This window comes from Piliocolobus tephrosceles, chromosome 6 (assembly GCF_002776525.5).
Source record: "Piliocolobus tephrosceles isolate RC106 chromosome 6, ASM277652v3, whole genome shotgun sequence".
NCBI lineage: Eukaryota > Metazoa > Chordata > Mammalia > Primates > Cercopithecidae > Piliocolobus > Piliocolobus tephrosceles.
The window spans coordinates 74868673-74880807 of NC_045439.1; the positions used below are offsets into that span (position 1 = coordinate 74868673).

Consider the following 12135-nt stretch of genomic DNA (forward strand, 5'->3'; position numbering starts at 1 on the left):
AGGAATCAGGCTGCAGTATTGGGAACCAGACCTTAACAGTAAGATGACTTTGAGTTAGCCAGGCTGCAACAGTCCAAGGCCCGCCTCCTTCAACAAGCCTGGCCTCCCTGATGGGCGAGTCTCTCTAATTAGCTTCCCTCAGGGCTCCTCCCTTCCCCAGACTCCACCCTCTACCTTGCTCTATTTACAGAAGGCACAGCGAACAGTCTACTGCTGCTGCTGCTGCCTATAGACTTTCAGATCATCTCCCTTTTCTGTGTGAGGGAAAGCTACTGACTGGTGTGGACACAACCCAATAGGTACGTGTCTGGAGAAAGAGGGGAGTGGGAACGGGTGATGGGAGTAAGGAGATAAGAGATAGGAAGTGGTGTGTGGTGAGGAGCGAGGAGGGAGAAGGGACTAGCAAGTGGAGGGGGTGGGAGAGCGATCTGGAGTATTCAGGGGGCATGAAGTGGAAGCTGCGTGCAGTCTTGGGAACCTACGAGTGAAAGGGACTTGTATGCATTTTATGTTAAAAGGTCAGTGTGAAAAATACTCTGCACCTTGTAGTTTTTTAACCAGTAGTGTGGTCCTTTAAGAGAGATGGTAGAATTAGAGCTTTGGGGTAAAGTTCAGCAAATATGAGAAACATTTATGTAAACTTCTCATTCAGCAGTAACCACTCTACTACATTAAAGCCAATGATTTTGCAATGATAAGTGACGGCAAAAGCCAATGATTTTGCAATGATAGGTGACAGGCAGGTTAATAAATATTAGGAAAGAGGCTGTGGGCCAGTTTCCACAACAAATGTAAAACTTCAAAATGATCAATCGTGGGTTTTGGGAGGTGAAAGGGAATGTAGACATCTTCTAATAAAGAGAGGGCAAAACTGACCCATTTGCCTGGGTGTGCTTTGTTTGGTCTGCCTAGATTCACCTTTCTTTTTTCTTTTCTTTCTTTCTTTTTTTTTTTAACATGAAGACTCGCAGACAGGGAGTACTCTCCATGGGTCCAGTCCTTACCACCCCTTCATCATTATTCACCTCCACATCAGCCAGCTTCTCTAAATTGTGTTACCTGATTGGGCTCTGGAGGCATTTGGGTTTGTGATCACTGGTTAAGTCAGAAACTTCATCCTACCAGCAAGGAAGAGAGATGATTTCCACAGTGTGCTAGTAAAGCAACTAGCAGTAAACCTTATTCTACCACGGAGGAAGGGAGGTAGCCTCCACGATATGTTAGTAAAACAATTAGCTATCTGTAAACAACTGGATAATATTGTGAGTGACTTAAGCATTTTGGTGAGAGCCTCTGAGGAGAATTTGTTTTTGACAAACTGAAACAGAAAAAAAGTACCCAATTTTAAAGGGATGCTAGGTTATTTCTTTCCCAGTGTGGTTTAGCAGAAACTGTTTCTTCAGTCCCAACAATTTTGCAAGGTAGATTTTACAAATGCAGCTATTCTCACTTAACAGATTGAAAAACAAGGCAATAGAGAGTGACTTAATTCAGTAATCATACCTTGATTCAAAAACCACCCCCCAGGCCGGGCGCGGTGGCTCAAGCCTGTAATCCCAGCACTTTGGGAGGCCGAGACGGGTGGATCACGAGGTCAGGAGTTCGAGACCATCCTGGCTAACACGGTGAAACCCCATCTCTACTAAAAATACAAAAAACTAGCCGGGCGAGGTGGCGGGCGCCTGTAGTCCCAGCTACTCAGGAGGCTGAGGCAGGAGAATGGCGTAAACCCGGGAGGCGGAGCTTGCAGTGAGCTGAGATCTGGCCACTGCACTCCAGCCTGGGCGACAGAGCGAGACTCCGTCTCAAAAAAACAAAAAAACAAAAACCACCCCCCAAACCTTGACCTCCATTATAAAGTCAATCTGATAAGCAAACGCATCTTCATAAATCACACAAGTAGGAGAGTTTGTGTCCTACAGTTTAATAACGATGATCCCATCAAGCATTTAGGTGCCCTAGAAATCCTAGAGTCAGGAGTGGGAATCCAGAAGCAGCCTTGACACTGGGGCTAGATCCAAAAGTGCTTTTGGAACCTGAAGGAAAGTCCCTCTCCTCTTCTCCCGCTATTTTCTGCTGTGAGAGAGGAGGGTAGGGTCATGCGGATGAGAGAGGAAGGAGGCTCTGAAAGGACTGAGCTGTCTGGTTGTGGAACCAGTCTCCCAAGATGCTGAAAGTGTGGTTGACCCCAGCCTTGCCCAACCTCCTTCCCTTCATTTTGTTCATTTTTCATTTTGTCCTATTTACTACAGTTCTAGTTTAATATTCAGTGCAGTTTTCCCCGGGTAACTTCACTCTCCTTTCCTGAAGTCCCGGAAAACCATCCCCAAGCCTCCTGAGGTTTCAGCCTCGGGTAATAAGGTTTCTATGACAGGGATGGTGTGGATCTGAGACTGGGATTTTCCTGGCTATCCAAAGCAAAACGGCATTCAGGGGCTCACATAGGAAAGGCAAGTGAATTTAACAATACCATTTTGTATCTTTCAGTATTTCTCATTCTCACAAACATACTTTTATTAAACTTTTGCTTTAACGTACTCTCTCCCTCTCTATTCCTCCTTCTCTCCCCTTTTCCACTATTTTACTCTTTTTCTGAATTATTCAAGAGTATGTGGCGAATATCATGTTCCTTCGGTGTAAATTTTCTAAGACCAAGGATATTCTTTCATGTAACCACAAAATAGCAAATTTCAGAAATTTAATATTGATCTATTATTTTTATCTAACCTACAGTCTATATTTCAATTTCACTTGTCTGAACAGTAATACTTTTCTCCCACCAACATAGGATTAAATCATGGCTCTTTCACTTCCTTTAATCTGGAGTAATTCCTCAGCCTGTCTTTGTCTTTTATGACAATGACATTTTTGAAGAATGTAGGCCGATCATTTTATGTTCTTGACGGGTTTATCTGGTATGCATCCCTAGTTGGATTTTTTCATAGGCGATTTTGTGCCCTTCTCAGAATATCATTTCTGGAGACATGTGATATCTGTCTCTATTGAGTGGTGTTAATTTTAATTACCTAGTTGCTGCCTATTTTTTCCACTGTATATTTACTACTTGTTCCTTTGCAATCAATAAACAATTTGTGGAAAGACAAGGAGACCATGTAAATACCCTGCCCTGCATCAAACATTTGCCCCTAGATTTAGCATCCATTCTTGGTTCAAACCAATGTTTACCATGATGGCTGTAAAATGGTAACTTTCCGATTATATCACCACTGCCTCTACATTGATCAAATGACATTCTGTTATAAGGAAATCTTTACCACCATTTGTTTACAGTTTTATTAATATATTTCACATACCATACAATTCCCCCTTTCAAGCTGTGCAACTCAGTGGTTTTTAGTATAGTCAGAATTGTATAGCCATCACCACAATCAATTTTAGAACATTTCAGCACCCCAGAAAGAAACCCCATACCTGCTAGCAGTCATCCCCCCATTTCCCCCAGCCCTAGGGAAACACTAATCTACTTTCTCTCTCTACAGATCTGCCTATTCTGAATATCTTATATCAATGGAATCATACAATGTGTGATTACTGGCTTCTTGTACTTGGCATGATGTTTTTGATTTCACCCATTTTGTGGCATGTGTCAACACATCACTCCCTTTTATTACTGAATTATTCTCTGTATAGACTTATGAATTCCTATTTTTAGGCAGTGAGTTATAATCATTATTGTCCTTATTATTATTATTATTTTTTTGATGCTCAACTTTCCCAGATTTGGGTCTTTCAAGCTAGCTTTTGTTTCCTTTTGACATGTCCCTATCACTTTTTTGGAACATTTTCTTTTTGTTTGTTCTTATAAGACAGCCTACCTGATGAACATTTTTGTCTCCTTCCTTCCTAGTGAAAACCTTCATTCCCAACACCATCATTGCATTCATTTGCCCAGTCCTGCAATATGTATTAAATAATTTCCGAATTGCTAAAGCCATGTCGTCATGGAAAGCTCATCTACTAACCAGAGTAAAAGATTTATTTGTAGTTCTTTTCTCCATAGACTGAGGCTAGTCAAGTTCCTGTGTTCACAAATTGGTTGGATTAGTTCTTTTTCCCCCTTCGCTGTGGCTTTATTACTCGTTTGAGAAAACATTGCTTTCACCGGTTCATTTGTTTGTATTGTTACAGTTTTCACTCCATCTTGCCTTGGTTTTATTTTTTAATATGTAGAACATTAATATCCTTCCAAAAGTGAAAACTAATAAAGCATGTATACTTATAGAAGTATAATTCCCTGACCTATCTCCCCTAACCCATTCCTTTTGCACGCTTTGAAGGTGACTGATTTGTTTTTTTTTTTTGTTTGTTTCACAGCAGTTTAATATGTAATATTGAAAAACTGGAAGCGACCGAAATGTACATCAGAGAGTAGATAAATAAATTATGGTATATTAATACAACGGAATGCCACACAAAAACAAAAACTTGTATACATAACTGATCCTATAAATCATATATAATATAGAGTAAAAATATAAAATTATATTTTACTCAACTTACACAAAATTCAGAAACAGACAAAACTATGGTGATAGAAGTGAGAATAGTGGTTAGTTAGGGGTGAGATTCTTGGGCTGGGGGTGTTGGTGCTATTGACATTAAATATAAGAGAGCCCTGTTCTGGTACTGGGAATCTGTGTATTGATCTGAGTGGTGATCACATGTGTACATACTTAAGAATTCACTGAATTATATGCTTATGTATCTTTTACAGTATACCTGTTATACCTCATTTACAAATTAAATTGATATAATGCTGCAATATGTACTTTCATCCACAAAGTTTTTTTTTCTCTTCTTTCTGGGTAATTTCTTTTTATATTATTATACTTTAAGTTCTAGGGTACATGTGCACAATGTGCAGGTTTGTTACATAGGTATACATGTGCCATGTTGGTTTGCTGTACCTATCAACTCATCATTTACATTAGGTATTTCTCCTAACGCTATCCCTCCCCCAGCACCCCCCACCACAACAGACCCCAGTGTGTGTGTGTGATATTCTCCTGCCTGTGTCCATGTGTTCTCATTGTTCAGCTCCCACTTATGAGTGAGAACATGTGGTGTTTGGTTTTCTGTCCTTGTGATATTTTGCTGAGAATGATGGTTTCCAGCTTCATTCATGTCCCTGCAAAGGAGATGAACTCATCCTTTTTTATGGCTGCAGAGTATTCCATGGTGTATGTGTGCCACCTTTTCTTTATCCAGTCTATTATTGGTGGACATTTGTGTTGGTTCCAAGACTTTGCTATTGTGAATAGTGCTGCAATAAACATACATGTGCATGTGTTTTTATAATAGCATGATTTATAATCCTTTGGGTATATACCCCATAATGGAATGGCTGGGTCAAATGGTATTTCTAGTTCTAGATCCTTGAGGAATTGCCACACTGTCTTCCACAATGGTTGAACTAATTTACACTCCCACCAATACTGTAAAAGTGTTCCTATTTCTCCACATCCTCTCCAGCCAATACTGTAAAAATGTTCCTATTTCTCCACATCCTCTCCAGCATCTGTTGTTTGCTGACTTTTTAATGATTGCCATTCTAACTGGCATGAGATGGTATCTCATTGTGGTTTGGATTTGCATTTCTCTGATGATCAGAGATGATGAGTATTTTTTCATATGTCTGTTAGTCGCATAAATATCTTCTTTTGAGAAGTGTCTGTTCATATTCTTTGCCCGCTTTTTGATGGGGTCGTTTGTTTTTTTCTCGTAAATTTAATTTCTTTTTTTTTTTTTTTTTTTTTTTTTTTGTTGTTGAGACGGAGTCTCGCTCTATCACCCAAGCTGGAGTGCAGTGGCCGGATCTCAGCTCACTGCAAGCTCCGCCTCCCGGGTTCCCGCCATTCTCCTGCCTCAGCCTCCTGAGTAGCTGGGACTACAGGCGCCCGCCACCTCGCCCGGCTAGATTTTTGTATTTTTTTTTAGTAGAGACGGGGTTTCACCGTGTTAGCCAGGATGGTCTCGATCTCCTGACCTCGTGATCCGCCTGTCTCGGCCTCCCAAAGTGCTGGGATTACAGGCTTGAGCCACCGCGCCCGGCCCGTAAATTTAATTTCTTTGTAGATTCTGGATATTAGCCCTTTGTCAGATGGATAGATTGCAAAAATTTTCTCCCATTTTGTAGGTTGCCTCTTCACTCTGATGATAGCTGCTTTTGCTGTGCAGAAGATCTTTAGTTTAATTAGATCCGATTTGTCTATTTTGGCTTTTGTCGCCATTGCTTTTGGTGTTTTAGTCAGGAAGTCTTTGCCCATACTTATGTCCTGAATGGTAGTGCCTAGACTTTCTTCTAGGGTTTTTATGGTTTCAGGTCTTACACTGAAGTCTTCATCCATCTTGAGTTAATTTTTGTATAAGGCGTAAGGAAGGGATCCAGTTTCAGCTTTCTACATATGGCTAGCCAGTTTTCCCAGCACCATTTATTAAATAGGGAATCCTTTCCCCATTGCTTGTTTTTGTCAGGTTTGTCAAAGATCAGATGGTTGTAGATGTGTGGTGTTATTTCTGAGGCTTCTATTCTGTTCCATTGGTCTATATATCTGTTTTGGTACCAGTACCATGCTGTTTTGGTTAAAGGTAACCAATTTATTTATTTTCTGATATATCCTTCCCCTTTTTCTTTTTGTGCAAAATAATGAACCTATGTATGTTTTCTTTCTTCCTCATTTTCTATAAAAAGGTAGTATACTATGGATATTCTTTTGCTTTTTGCCTTTTTTCTCTTAATAATATATCCTGGAAGTCATACCAAATTAGTTCAGAAGACATTCCTGCCCCCCATTTTTACACAGCAATATAATACTCTATTGTGTGTATGTAGTACCACATTTAATTATTTTTCTTTCTTTTTTAAAAAATTATACTTTAAGTTCTAGGGTACATGTACATAATGTGCAGGTTTGTTAAATAGGTATACATGTGCCATGTTGGTTTGCTGCACTCATCAACTCGTCATTTACATTAAGTATTTCTCCTAATGCCATCCCTCCCCCAGCCCCCAGCCCCCGCCAGGCCCCGGTGTGTGTACCACATTTTATCAAACTAGTCTCCTATACTGCAGTGAATAACCTTGTGCATATGTATTTTCAGATGTTTGGAGGTATATCTTTTCTAGATTTCTAGGAGTAAAATTGCTGGTTGATGGTTAAGCAACCATCAGGTAGGTTTGTTAGGTATAGCAAATTCCCTTCATATGGGATGGGTTTCTCCACAGCCTTGCTAACAGAATGCACCATTTTGTCAAACTGATGGACAAGAAATAGTATCTTAGGGTAGTTTAATTTGTATTTTGCTTATTATTAATGAAATTGATCTTTTAAAGGCCATTTTTGTGAACTTTATTGAAGTATAGTTGAAATCCTATGAACTGTATAAAATTTAATCAGTATACAATCAGTATAAAACATTTCTATCACCCCTAACATTTTTCCTGTGGCTCTTTTAAATAAATTCCTCCCTCCACCCCTGTGCCCAAGGAACCACTGATTTGCTTTTTGTTATTTTAGATTAGTTTGCAGTATCTAAATTTGTATATAAAAATCAAACCATGTGTATTCTTTTATCTGGTTTCTTTCAGCGTAGTGATTCTGAGATTCACCCACATTGTTATGTGTATCAGACCCTGTTCTTTTTTTATCTCTGAATACTATTCTATTGTGTGAATATACTACATTTTGTTTATCTCTTTACCTGATAATGGACATTTAGGTTGTTTCTAGTTTGGGACTATTGCAAATAAAGTTACTATGAAAATTTGTGTACAAGTCATTGTGTAGACATATGTTTTTGTTTCCCTTGGGTAAGTATCTGACAGAATGGCTTATTATGGGTGAAACTGAGAATTTTAAATGCTCATTAAATGTCATTTTAAATGTCATTTTTCTATCTTTTGTGATTATCCATTCATGTGTTTTGCCCATTTTCCTTTTTTTTTTTTTTGGAAACACTTTTTTTTCAAGTTTTAGATTCAAGGGATACATACATAGGTTTGTTACCTGGGTATACTGCATGATACTGAGGTGTGGGGTACAGTTGATCCTGTCATTCAGGTACTGAGCATAGTATCTAACAGTTACTTTTTCAGCTCTTGTCTTCATCCTTCCCTGCCCCTAGTAGTTCCCAGTTTCTACTGCTGTCATCTCTATGTCCATGAGTACCCCAATCTTTGTCTCCCACTTATAAATGAGAACATGTGGCATTTGGTTTTCTGTTCCTGCATTAATTTACTTAGGATAATGGCCTCCAGCTGCATCCATGTTGCTGCATAGGACATGATTTTGTTCTCTTTTGATGGTTGTGTGGTATTACATGGTGTATAAGTACCACATTTTCTTTATCCAACTCATTTGTTGTTAGGCACCTAGGTTGACTCTGTACCTTTGCTATTGTGAACAGTGCCATGATGAACATGTGAGTGCATGTGTCTTTTTGGTGGGAAGATTTTTCATTTGGATGTATACCTTATAAGGGGATTTCTGGGTTGAATGGTAGTTCTAAGTTCTTTGATAAATCTCCATAAGTGCTTTCCACAGTGGCTGAACTAATTTGCATTCCCACCAACAGTGTATAAGGGTCCCCTTTTCTCTGTAGCCTTGCCAGCATCTGTTGTTCTTTGACTTTTTAATAGACATTCAGACTGGTATGAAATGGTATCTCCTGTAAAATCTTGTGATTTTGACTTGCATTTCTCTGATTAGCGATGTGGAACATTTTTTCATGTGTTTGTTATTTTTCTGTAAGATTTTTCATCTTCTCTTTTTTAAAATTTATTTTTTTAGTTGAGATGAGGTCTTTTTTTTTTTTTTTTTTTTTTTTTTTTTTGTATTTTTAGTAGAGACGGGGTTTCGCCGTGTTAGCCAGGATGGTCTCGATCTCCTGACCTCGTGATCCGCCCGTCTCGGCCTCCCAAAGTGCTGGGATTACAGGCTTGAGCCACCGCGCCCGGCCGAGATGAGGTCTTGCTATGTGACCCAGGATGCTCTTAAACTCCTGGCCTCAAGCGATCCTCCCACATTGGCCCTGGTCTTCTCTATTTTTAAAGCTCTTTCTGTATTAGGAACATTAGATCTTTATCTCGAAATGGTACAGATGTTTTCCCCCAATTTTTCATTTGTATGTTAATTTTACTTAAAGTGTTTTTATGCACAATTTTAAATTCATTTGATGGCAAATGTATTGTTCTTAATGGTATCTGAATTTTCTTTTCTTCTTTTTTTTTTTTTTTTTTTGTTTGAGACAGAGTCTCACTACTCTGTCGCCCAGGCTGGAGTGCAGTGGCCGGATCTCAGCTCACTGCAAGCTCCGCCTCCCGGGCTTACGCCATTCTCCTGCCTCAGCCTCCCGAGTAGCTGGGACTACAGGCGCCCGCCACCTCGCCCGGCTAATTGTTTTTATTTTTTAGTAGAGACGGGGTTTCACCGGGTTAGCCAGGATGGTCTCGATCTCCTGACCTAGTGATCCACCCGTCTCGGCCTCCCAAAGTCCTGGGATTACAGGCTTGAGCCACCGCGCCCAGCCTGAATTTTCAATCATAGTTAGGAATCCTTTCCTTCGGCCCACATTATGGAGAAATTCGCCTGTTTTCTTCTATTAGTGTAGTTTTATGTTTAGATTTCTGATCATTTGAAGTTTACTCTGTGTATTGTGAAGAAAGGATTTAATTTATCCTTTCTAAATGGGTAGCCAGTTGTACTGAGATCTCAAACGTTTATTTTTGTCCTAGTGATTAAAGAAATCACCTCTATGATTTACATATATATATATACCGGAGACAGGGTCTCATTCTGTTGCCCATGCTGGAGTGCAGTGGCACCGTTACAGCTTATTGCAACCTTGAACTCCTGGGCTCAAGTGAGTCTCTTGCCTCAGCTTCTCAAGTAGCTGGCATTACAGGCTTATGCCACCATGCCTGGTTAATGTTATACTTTGTAGAGACAGGGCTCAAGCTATCCTCCCACCTTGACCTCCTGAAGTGCTGGGATTACAGGCGTGAGCCACCAGGCCTGGCCATATGCCATATTTCTATATGTTCTTTTTCTATTATATTTCATTTGTTGGTCTGCTTCATGTTTTAGTACAACCTTGTTTTAAGTAAAGAGGCTTTGTTGTATATTTTAATTATGTGGTAGGACTAGTCTCTCTCCCCTTCCCCTCAGCTAATCTTCCTTTTCACATTTTTTAGGTATTCTTGTATTTTTTTTCTCTATATTAACTTTATCAACCTGTCTAGCTCCAAAAAAACCAGCTTGTTAGTATTTTTATTGAGATCATGTTAAATTTATAAGTTAACTTAGGGAGAACTGACATTTTGATGATTCAGTATTCTAACCAAGAACAAGGGATATCCTTCCATTTGTTAAAGTCTTCTTTTGTTTTTTTTTTTGTTTTTTGTTTTTTGTTTTTTTTTGAGGCGGAGTCTCGCTCTGTCTGGAGTGCAGTGGCCGGATCTCAGCTCACTGCAAGCTCCGCCTCCCGGGTTTACGCCATTCTCCTGCCTCAGCCTCCCGAGTAGCTGGGGCTACAGGCGCCCGCTACCACGCCCGGCTAGTTTTTTTGGTACTTTTTTAGTAGAGACGGGGTTTCACTGTGTTAGCCAGGATGGTCTCGATCTCCCGACCTCGTGATCCGCCCGTCTCAGCCTCCCAAAGTGCTGGGATTACAGGCTTGAGCCACCACGCCCGGCCTCCGGCTAGTTTTTGTATTTTTAGTAGAGACGGGGTTTCACTGTGTTAGCCAGGATGGTCTCGATCTCCGGACCTCATGATCCGCCCATCTCGGCCTCCCAAAGTGCTGGGATTACAGGCTTGAGCCACCGCGCCCGGCCAAAGTCTTCTTTTGTTAACTATATGTTAAGGTAAATATATTAAAAAACTGAACCAGAAATTACTTCCATGAGAGAGGTAAAAAACAAGTAGTTTATTTTGTTTGCTTTCCAATAAAGGAAAGCAACAACTTAAAAACAATAATAACATACTGCTTAATTATCTTTAATTGTGCTGAGGAATTATAGACATCTTGGTCTGCAGCATTCAAGTTTGCTAGACAGCACTTCCTTAAGTGTGCTCTAGATAAATATGAAGGGTAGTTGCTTCTAGGTATAAAAAACCTAGTCACAACAAGGCTTTTTTTGAAGTAGTCTTGGATCCTGTTGAGAACCTGAAAGCTATGGTTTGAAGTGGTCTTGGATCCTGTTGAGAACCTGAAAGCTATGGACTCTTTCCCTGAAAATACATAAGCTTACAATATTTTTTGCAGGGGAGGAGAGGAGGCAGAGACCCCCCTTGAAACCAATACTTAGATACTAGTTTTGAACTCCTACACTGTGGGTTATATATTACAGTCTTACAAACCTAGAGAAGGGTAGACAATAGCTGGGTTTAGGAACTTTACACATGGACAATAATACATATTATTCATGCCTCCCTATGTCTTTTGAGGGGTTCATAACCTAAATTTGTTGACAAGCAAATTTTAATTTGGTATGTAAAATTTCACCAAGAAGATCATAGAGTTGTTCCTGTAAAAAAAAAAAAAAAAAAAAAAAAGTAGTAGAAAAGAGAATAAGCATCTACCTTCTTCCTCCACTGATGGTCAATCTTTTAGTTAATTTCATGTTAACAATCTAAACTTTAGATCTGAAAAATGTATACATTGAAAATACAGTAGTTGATGGCATACCCATGCATATTCTGAGCATTAAGGAAAAAGAAACCGTGTTGTGATTAATCTTTAGGTTTGGAAATCTCGCTCTAAAGCTGAAAATTCCAAGAGACAAAGGCAAGAAGGCAGAAGACTGAATTGCTGCTGATGCCACTAGTATCCTTCAGATTTCCTCCAACACTAAATCCGAATGCTACAGTAAGGGCCAACAGTAAGACACGGGCATGGTGATACTCTGCAGGCTAACCTGGGCACATTCCCACTTGATAATACATTCTAAGGACTTGCACAGGATGCCTGCTGGGGAGATAAGGCTGGAGGGGGCAATATGTGTGGACAGATTATAAAGGGCCCTGTTTACCACCACAGAGTTTAGATTCTCCAAGACAAAAGGAACCCTCAAATGGAATGGCATGATAAGATCTGGTTTTTTCGAATTAGTTA

At 39.8% G+C, this 12135-nt stretch overlaps 1 protein-coding gene across 1 annotated transcript in view; it reads left to right on the top strand.

The window, feature by feature from the left end:
• Positions 1-212: 212 nt before the first annotated feature.
• Positions 213-12135, top strand: part of FAM214A (family with sequence similarity 214 member A) — a 131207-nt gene continuing 119284 nt past the window's right edge. The window contains exon 1 of the mRNA XM_023227134.2: positions 213-299. The gene's annotated coding sequence lies outside the window, so the exon portion shown is untranslated. The remainder of the gene's footprint in view (positions 300-12135) is intronic.